This window comes from Mustela nivalis (genome assembly GCF_964662115.1).
Source record: "Mustela nivalis genome assembly, chromosome: 19".
Lineage (NCBI taxonomy): Eukaryota > Metazoa > Chordata > Mammalia > Carnivora > Mustelidae > Mustela > Mustela nivalis.
The window spans coordinates 36,980,641-36,990,618 of NC_139038.1; the positions used below are offsets into that span (position 1 = coordinate 36,980,641).

The following is a 9,978-nucleotide window of genomic DNA, read 5'->3' on the forward strand; positions in this document are numbered from 1 at the left end:
ATCTTAGGGGTTCGCACCACGTGGAAGAAACGATAATGATGTGGTGTGCTTGTGGTGTTAGTGGGCACCACCGGTGGTAGTTGTTGCTGTGTATAAATGTGTCAGATAAACACATTGCACACCTTCCACTTACACAGTGTTACGTGTCCATTATACGTCTGCTAAAGAAAACACCAGCTCCCACTCCCACCTCCAGAAAACCACAATGAAACAAAACAATTGTGCATGGGGTTGGGGAGGTGGAGTGAGAAAGCACGTGTCCCAGGAAGGGCTCAGACAGGACCTGGGAAGAGGGTAAGTGTACCCCGGAGGCTGCTCCCAGGCGCAGAGACCGCCCACGACCTTCACAAAAACAGACACAATCCACAAGCACAATAACAAAGAGGGAGGAAGAATCTGGGGTCCAGAGCATTGTTAGACTCAAATGTCTAGGGTTCCACCAAAAAATCACAAGTCCGGCTGACTGACTCAGTCGGTGGAGCAGATGACTTTTTTTTCTTTTTTTAAGATTTAATTTATTTACTTGTTTATTTGTTTTTTGAGTATGTGGTGGGGAGGCATGGAGGAAGAGAAAGAAACTCAAGGAGACTCTTCACTGAGAGCTGAGCCCTGTGCAGGATTTGATCTCACAACACTGAGATCAGGAGACTCAGCAGGTGACTTTTTTTTTTCTTTTAAGATTTTATTTATTTATTTGACAGAGAGAGATCACAAGCAGGCAGAGAGGCAGGCAGAGAGAGAGGAAGAAGCAGGCTCCCTGCTGAGCAGAGAGCCCGATGCGGGACTCGATCCCAGGACCCTGAGATCATGACCCAAGCCGAAGGCAGCAGCCTAACCCACTGAGCCACCCAGGCACCCCAGCAGGTGATTTTTGATCTTGAGGTTATGAGTTCAAGGCTGGTGGTGGGTGTAGAGATTAAGAAACAAATAGGGGCACCTGGGTGGCTCAGTGGGTTAAAGCATCTGTCTTCGGCTCAGGTCATGATCCAAGGGTCCTGGGATTGAGCCCCTCATCCATCTCTCTGCTCAGCAGGGACCCTGTCCCCTTGTCCCCTACCCTCCCCCACCTGCCTCTCTGCCTGCTTGTGATCTCTGTCAAATAAATAAATAAAATCTTAAAACAAAACAAAACAAAAAAAAAACAACCAACCAGGATCGCCTAGTCAGCTCAGTGGGTGAAGCATCCTCCTGATTTCTGCTCAGGTCAAGATCTGAGTGTTGTGAGATTCAGCCCAGCGTGGAGTTCCGTGCTCACTGGGGAGTCTGCTCTCCTTTGCCCTCTGCCCCTACCCCCCTCTAAAATAAACAAATAAATCTTTTTTTTAAAAAGGCATACAAGGAAACAGGAAAGTATGGCCCACTCAAAGGGGAAAAAATTAAATCAACAGGAACTGTACCTAAAAAGACCTAATGGCAAACAAATACTCTTAAGATTCTACTTCTAGGGGCAGCTTGGTGGCTCAGTCATAAGCATCTACCTTCCGCTCAGTTCATGATGCCAGGGTCCTGGGATTGAGCCCCACATCGGGCTCCCTGCTCAGCAGGAAGCCTGCTTCTCCCTCTCCAGCTCCCCCTGCTTGTGTTCCCTCTCTCACTGTGTCTCTCTGTCATAAATAAATAAAATCTTTATTTAAAAAAAAAAAATTTTAATAAAATCTTAAAAAAAAAAAAAAGATTCTACTTCTATGAAGTACTCAGTGTCATCAAAACCACAGGAACCGAGAGTAGATGGTAGGTGCCAGGGGCCAAGGGACGGAGCATGTGGAGTCAGTATTTAATAGGGACATAGTCTGGGTTGGAGCAGCTGAGGGGGGGATCTGGGAGCACATGGGGTTGAGGGCTTCAGGACAGTGGGAATGTTGGCAGTACCCAAACAGCTGAGATGGCAAAGCTTCAGTCTGTGTATTTCCACCACAGTGAAAAAAAGATTGATGTTGAAGACAAACAAAAAGAACCAGGCAACCAAACAGATCACCCTGCGTGGTCCCACGCATATTCAGTAAGTGTGAACTAATCGATGGTGCTAGAAGGCAGATCAGTGCTTGCCTGGGCAGGGTTGGGGGAGGTAAGAGGCATGAGGTTAATGTGAGGAGTTATGAATATCACCATGACCATAAGGGTTTTAGGAGTATATATATGTGTCCAAATGTGTCAGATTGGACACATTGTTTCCATTCCATCAATTCAACATTTATGCACCCCACTTAAAAGAAACCATCTAGAAAAACAACAACAGGGGCACCTGGGTGGCTCAGTGGATTAAAGCCTCCGCCTTCAGCTCAGGTCATGATCCCAGGGTCCTGGGATTGAGCCCCACATTGGGCTCTCTGCTCAGCAGGGAGCCTGCTTCCTCCTCTCTCTCTGCCTACTAGTGATCCCTGTCTGTCAAATAAATAAATACAATCTTTTAAAAAATAATTTAAAAAAAATAATAAAACAACAACAACAAAACCATCTCAAGATTTCCACCCTGCTGGGATGTGTCCTGCCACTCTACTCTCCCTTCTCTTTCTCCTCATTATTTTGTTTCTATCACTCCACTTCCCTTAGTCTTTTTTTTCTTTCTTTGACAGACAGAGACCACAAGTAGGCAGAGAGGCAGGCAGAGAGAGAGGGGAAAGCAGGCTCCCCGCTGAGCAGAGAGCGTGATGTGGAGCTTAATCCCAGGACCCTGAGATCATGACCTGAGCCAAGGCAGAGGCTTTAACCCCCCAAGCCACCCAGGTGCCCCATACTCTCCTTATTCTTTAATAACTGTTTAAATTTCCCACCCTGCTCAGACCAGCCTCTTGACTCTCTTCTCTGACTTTCCTCATTTTCTCATTAATTAACCTAACACTATTTTTTTTTTATTTCATGTGTTCTCTATATCCAGCGTAGGCTCAAACTCATGTCCCCAAGATCAAGAGTCTCGTGTCTACTGGCGGAGCCAGCCAAGTGCCCCACATTTTTATTTTTACTAAGACCCACAAGAGGAAGCAGAGACAGCAAATGCTAAAAGATTTCCCAAACTGCCCTTCAATTTTGGAGCTGCGGGTGATATGGGGTCCCGGTGCAAAAGGTCATCCCTTAACCAGAACCTTTACCATGACCTGGGAAACCAGCATATTCAGAGGGTGAATGTCCATCATGAAGCCAGTCCTGCGTGGCTGGCCTAGAGAGCACATAAGCTGCTTTATCTGGGGTGCTCCGCTTGGCATTTATACAGAGGAACAGACAGCCCACCTGCTTGGGGGAAACAGACCTTACAGTGGTTTTTATCCCATCTGCTACGCTGGCTGTTCCCTCCCGTGGGTCTGGATCGTGTGCGGCCATCTGTGATTGTTTAATAGGGAGCCGTGGGTCCTGACTCACCCAAACATGTTCTTCCAGCATTCACAGCCCAAGACAGGCCCCACGTGAGTCACTCTCCCAATCGAGTCAGTAAGGGCTCCTCGGAAGCTAATGATAATGATCTATGAAATGAAACAACTCCTTCGCCCTGGCCCCTGGTTCCAGTGGCTTCTCGGTTTTGCTCTTCCCCTACACTGACTACCTCCTTGGCAAGCAGAGATCTCAGAGGTCCTTTCTGCTGTCACTGGATCACCTTTCCCTTGGGGAGTGGCTTTTAGGCGAGTGGCCGAAGCAGCGAGGTCTGACCCAGCATTCTCTTTTAACTGCATTTTAACTATTACAGATAAGCAAGGGATTGAATATTTTGTCTTTTTCATACAAAATAGTTTGCATTTCCATAGGGCTCCAATGAACCAGCTCTCAGGAAGTTGGCTCCATCGCTATGTTCCACAGATAGCCCTTCCCGGGAGTGACTGAGTGCCCGACAGCTCCTGCTTCATAACGTGGGTCACCACGTGGCCACTAGGAACTAGAGTCTCCTCGTTGCCCACCGTTTTGCCCTTTCTCTTCCCAAACCACATTTCTGTGAGTCAGGGCCATTCTGTCAGATCCCACTTCCATGACACCAACTGTAATAAAAACCTCATGTCCCTGGCAGCCTGATTTACAAGGGTTTGGGGAGCTTTGTGCTAGCACCTAGGGGCAAGTGGAGATACAGAGATATACACACTCACATTTTTTTCCCTATTATTTCACACCGTGTTTGCCACCACATCGGCAGAAATTTAAACGTCTGGTGATGTCAAGTTGTAGACAGGCGTAAGCCGGGTGAAACTCGTGCTGCTGTCAGGAGTGTGTTTCGTGGCTGCCCCTCTATGGGGTCAAGTTTTCACCCAAAATGGGATTCAGATGTGAAGAGAGATGAGGCCGCTCATACCAAGACACTGTGACAAGACTGACGACGCATATTCGGGTCAACTGATGACGCGGTTTTCCATGGGCAGCAGGGCCAGTGTCCAAGCAGGTCTGAGATGGCTTGAGAGAGCAAGGAGGGGCTCTCATCATGGCGATGGGCGGGGGGAGGCTGGGTGGAGGCCCCCACACACTGGCCAGGGCTTCCCTGCTTTAAATTTCCCTCCAGTGCTGCGGAGAGAGCGCCAGCGCCTTCTAATCGGCTTGCCCATACGTGGAGCACAGGGGGAGAAGGAGGCGTGTAGCTTTAAGGCTGTCAGCCATCAAACATCAAAAATGGAGTCAGAATCTTTATTACAGAGTGTAAATTAATACCTACACTTTGCAAACCAGTTTGGCCATATTTAAAGGAGCTAAAGAGCATAGCCTCCATAGTGGGTAAGAGATGGCTGCAAATTCTTTGTTACTCCTCCCACTGAGAGGTGGACTCAAATCCTCCCCCCTCTACCTCCCCTCCACCCCCAGCCTGGGTTGACCCCAGTGGCTTGATCAGCAGAATGCCACAGAAGCGATGGTCCTTGGGGTTGAGGTTCTCCAAGGCTGAGTCTTGAGAAGACTTGCAGCTTTCGCCCAGGCCTCTCGGACCCTTGTGTTGGGGGAAGCAGCTGCCATGTCTGGGGGGCCAGACATGGTGAGGGAAACACCGACTGGTCCCAGCTGATCCAGTGACCCAGACGTCCAGCCCGGGCGCCAGATGCAGGAGCCGAGAAGACTTCTGAGCCGAGAAGACTTCCCAGCCACTATTCATGTGCAGTTGCGCGAGAGCCCAGCAGCAAGAATCCTAAGCGGCCCCCAGCCCACCCTTGACGCTGTGGAACAGGAAACCAGATCATTGTTTGAAGCCTTCTAAGCTGCAGGATGGCCATTACGCATAGGAGAACGACGGAACACCTCCCCCTGCTGATTCCACTTCTAGATGGATAACAGCATAAGACTCCCACCCACGTGTCCATGGAGGTCTGTGTACAACGACGTGCATTAGAACGTTGTTTATAACATTGAAAAAGTGCCAAAAGGCTAAGTTCTCCCTGATAGAAGAGTAGAGAAATAAATTGGGGCATAAACATTGGATGAAAAACCATACGGCAATGACCAAACTGTATCCAAATGCATCTTCGGGGATAAATCTCAGAAACATTTTGGAAAAACAGCTGCCTGGAGTGCTTTTTTTTTTTTTTTAAAGATGTTTCTCTTTTTAAGTAATCTCTGTATCCAAGTTGGGGCTCAAATTCACAACCCCAAGATCAAGAGTCACACACTCCACTGACTGAGCCATGGAGTCCTTAAAAAAGAAAAATCAGTGTCCTGAAAGACACAGAAAAAGACAAGCAGACTTTCTTTCTTTATTATTATTTTTTAAACTAGGCTCTACACCCAACATGGGCCTCAAACCCATCACTCGAACCAAGATCAAGAGTTGCACACTCTATATATTGAGCCAGCCAGGGGTCCCAACAATGGACTATTTATTTTATTTTTTATTTTTTAAAAGGTTTATTACTGGGTGCCTGGGTGGCTCAGTTGCTAGGTGTGCCTTCAGCTCAGGTCATGATCCCAGGGTCCTGGGATCAAGCCATGTATCCAGCTCCCTGTTCGGCGGTGGTGGTGGTGGAGTGCTGCTTCTTCCTCTCCCACTCCCCCTGCTTGTAGTCCCTCTCTTGCTGTCTCTCTCTCTTTCTCTCTGTCAATTAAATAAATAAATACAATCTTTAAAAATTTTTTAAATAAAATAAAAATAAAAGGTTTATTAATTTGAGAGAGAGTGAGAAAGTGAGAGAAAGAACTTGAACAGGGGAGGGATGCCTGGGTGACTCAGTTGGTTAAGTGACTGCCTTCATCTCAGGTCATGATCCTGGAGTCCTTGGATCGAGTCCTGCATCGGGCTCCCAGCTGGTGGGGGGAGTCTGCGTCTCCCTCTGACCTTCTCCCCTCTCACGCTCTCTCTCTCTCTCAAATAAATAAATAAAATCTTAAAAAAAAAAAAAACTTGAACAGGGGAAGGGGCAGAGGGACAGGGAGAGAAGCAGCCTCCCTCTGAGCACCAAGCCCACAGGGAGGGCTGGGGGTTCTATCTCATGATCCTGAGATTGTGACCTGAGCTGAAATCAAGAGTTAGGTGCTTAACCGACTGAGCCCCCCAGGACCCCTAATGGACTATTTTAGATTAAAGGAGACCTAAGAGAAATGATAGTTAAGTGCAGTATGTGGTCCTTGATTTCACATTGTCTAAAATGGCATTACCAGGAACGTTAGAACACGGGCTGTACATTAGGTAAGGTTATTGTGTCTTATTTTATTGTTTGGTTTGTCACATGTGATAATGGTCCCTGATTACATAGAATATCTGTGCCCTCAGGAGATGCCGGCTGAAGGTAGCCAATGGTTTAGCAAAATGTGTGCAGGTATGTGCTGTGTAAGAGAGAGATAAAGCACATGGGGCAAAACATTCACAACTGCGAGTCCATAGAGACGGTGTGGTATTATATTATCCCTGCAACTTTTCTTGAGGTTGGAAAATTTTCAAAACTATGGATTCCGCCAATACACACAACACAGACAAGTTCAGAACCATTACGCTAAGTCAAAGAAGCCAGGCACAAAAGACCATCCACTAGACAGGATTCCATTTAGAGAGGATTCTGGAAAAGACAAAATGATAGTGACGGAAAGCAGATCAGTGGTCGCAGGGATGAGCTACAGAAGACAGACGGCAAAGAGGCTTGAGGCGTGCTGGAGGTGAAGAAAGTCCTCTCTACCATGACTGTGGAAGCACTTACACCCCAGATATTTGTTAAAAACTCATCAAATGAAATACTAAACTTGCTGAGTTTTATTCTATGAAAACTATTCCCGGGCCACCTGGGTGGCTCAGTCGTTAAGCATCTGCCTTTGGCTCAGGTCATGATCCCAGGGTCCTGGGATGTGCACTGGGCTCCCTGATCGGCAGGAAGGAAGCCTGCTTCTCCCTCTCCCGCTCTCCCTGCTTGTGTTCCCTCTCTCACTGTGTCTCTCTCTGTCAAATAAATAAATAAAATATTAAAAAATAAATAAGCGAAGAAAGAAAGATTTCACGATGAGACCATTCTGGATTTAGGATGGGCTCTACATCAATGAGTCATGTCCTTATAAGAGAAAGTGGAGAGCGATCTGAGACCCAGGGTCATAGAGAAGACCCAGGGGGAGCCCATGTAAAGAGGCAGGCAGAGCTTGGAGCAGGGTTCTTCCTAGCCAGGGAACATCCAGGATCTCTAGCAGCTAAGAGAGAGCTCGGAATAGATTTCATCCTCGAAGCCTCTAGAAGGAACGAACCCTGTCCCTACTCTGCTTTTGGACTTTTGGCTTCTGGAACCCTGAGACAATAAATCATTGGTTAAGCCACCCAGGTTGTAGTGATTTACAACAGCAGCCTTAGGAAACAAATACCTACTTCCATAAAGCTGACTTTTTAATTTTTGGCGGCTTTATTTTTAAAGATGGGAAGAAACTTGGAAATATCAGGTTAAATAGAAACAGCAAGTTGTCGACCAGCGCGTTCGGCGTGACCTGTCTCATACGGAGGGTTCAAGTGCTCCCAACAATTCTTCTTATTGTTCATAGACTGTGTCATAAAAGCCTGCAGGCCCCTTGGTCTGGACCTGAGCCATTCCCATGGGGTTGCCTCTACAGCAGGGGGCATCTGCTGGTCTCTGGATGCCAGTGTCGACTGCCCCTGGCTCTGTGAGGTGTGTGAAGTCTTCCCCAGGGAGGAGACCTTGGAGCCAAGATCTGGCACAGCAGGAGGCCCAGCAGGTGGCGGGGAAGGTGGGGGAGAACGTCCTAGGGTGAGCACGGGCCTATGAGAGGGCTGACTCTCCAAGGGCTGGCTTATCTTCCCCTCCCTTCACTGTCCCAGGCCTCTTCCTGGGGACACTCTGCCCCCCCCCTCGGATCCATTTTCCTGCTGGAATCAGCAGGGAGGTTGGGGGAGGGGAGCTGAGGGGCAGGGAAGGGGCTGGGCAGCTGGAAGCCAGAATTCCTGGGTCCAGAGGCAGAAGGGCACTGATTTAAACATCCAAAGACTGACTGAGGCTGAGCGCCAGGCAAGGCGGGCTGGGGGCCTCCCATTACAGGCACAGACAGATCACCCGGCCTCCCTGAGCTGGTTTCTGGTCCTCGAATGGTATGACCTCAGAGGGTGGCTGTGGGATTCTCTGGAACATGGGTGGTGAGTCACTTCTGTGCCCTTGCCCTGCCCCTGCTGAGGGCCACCAGCAGGACTGGACCCTTACTTAAGCCCCACAACCCTTGAAGCTAGCAAGTGCTATCATCCCCATTGTCCAGACAGGGAAATTAAGGGCTGCAGAGGTTCATCAGCTGAATGACCCAGGGACATCCAGAGAACATACGGCCAAATTGGAATTTGGCCCGAAGCCATGGATGCTGGAGTCTGTGAGACAACCTCCTTTGCTGTATTGCTTTATGAGTTCATTTCTGGTTTATAGGTCTCTGCCCCCTCCCTGCTCCTGGGTAGAGCTTCAAACTTCCTGGGAGGAAGGACTTGCCCACTTATCACCAGGTGAGTCCAGCCCCCTACCTGGCAGAAGGCGGGGCTCAGGGAACATGTGCTAAATATGGGTGTGTGGGGGGTGGGCTAGGCATTGAAGGGGTCAGATGGTGGCACCCAGGAGAGACTGAGGCATCTCCAAAGTCCACCAGGCTGTTGTCACGGGTGCTGTGGGAAGACATGGTGGCCTCACTAGGCCATGCCACCCTCAAACCTCTTTGCAAAGCAAACTGGCACCCCTACTCCGTGTTGGCAGGAAACCTTGTCCTAGCCTTCCCAGGACCCAGCAATCCCAGCCCCTAAACCATCCTTCCAAGGAGTCCTTGAACCCTTTTCCCACAAGTCAGGAGGTCCAGCTCCCATCTTCCTTATTTCTCTAAGACCCAGGCAGCTGGCCCCAGGCCCCCGACACCCAGGAGTCCTGACAGCCAGCCAGAGGCCTGCGAACCAGCTGCTCCCAGCTGACAAAAGCCAGTAGCGCACATCCCTTCCCAAATACTCATGCAATAATGTCGGGGGTAGCTCGAAATCTGCCAAGCAGGGATCACTAACCCTCCGAAATTGCCAAGTCTACAAACTGGGCCTTTCTTTTTTTCCGCCAGAAAGCCTGCTGTTGATAGAACTTCCAGCACACCGCTGTTCCACCCCTCCCTTTGTCCCTGCCCACCAGGCCAGGAGGCCCCGGACCTCCCGCCAGCAAGCCCTGGGAGTCTGGAGAGACTTATCACCCGGCATGCCCAGGCGGCCTTGGGCTGGACCCACCCCAAATGCTCCTGGCCTCCACACCAAGTCCTCTGTCCTCGCACTGGAGCATGGGGTCCAGCCTCGGGCCACCTCAAGACGGAGAGCCCCAAGCAAGTGAGGGGTCCCCCTCAGCCTCAGCTTCCTCATCTGTAAAATGAGGACAATAGCAGTTCCTGCTTCATTAGGATGTCATAAAAGTAAACCAGTTGTGCTCATAAAAGAACTTACTTAGCAGAGTGCTTGGTATGTTGTATTTGTCCTCGTTGTCATTCTCAGTAATGTCCTACCCTACAGGGCAGTTGTGAGGGGGAAAGGAGCTGACGCTTGTGCGCAGCGTGGGATCTGCACCCAACAGGTGATCAATTAATGGGGCCCACGGTTTCCGA

General features: G+C 49.3%; 1 long non-coding RNA gene across 1 annotated transcript; it reads left to right on the forward strand.

Annotated features, from left to right (window-relative positions):
- The first annotated feature begins 8,310 nt into the window (after window positions 1–8,310).
- On the forward strand, window positions 8,311–9,724 carry LOC309854357. Its single transcript, XR_014306181.1, has 3 exons — window positions 8,311–8,464; window positions 8,787–8,860; window positions 9,451–9,724. It is a non-coding gene; the product is annotated as an uncharacterized lncRNA (long non-coding RNA).
- The last annotated feature ends 254 nt before the right edge of the window (window positions 9,725–9,978 follow it).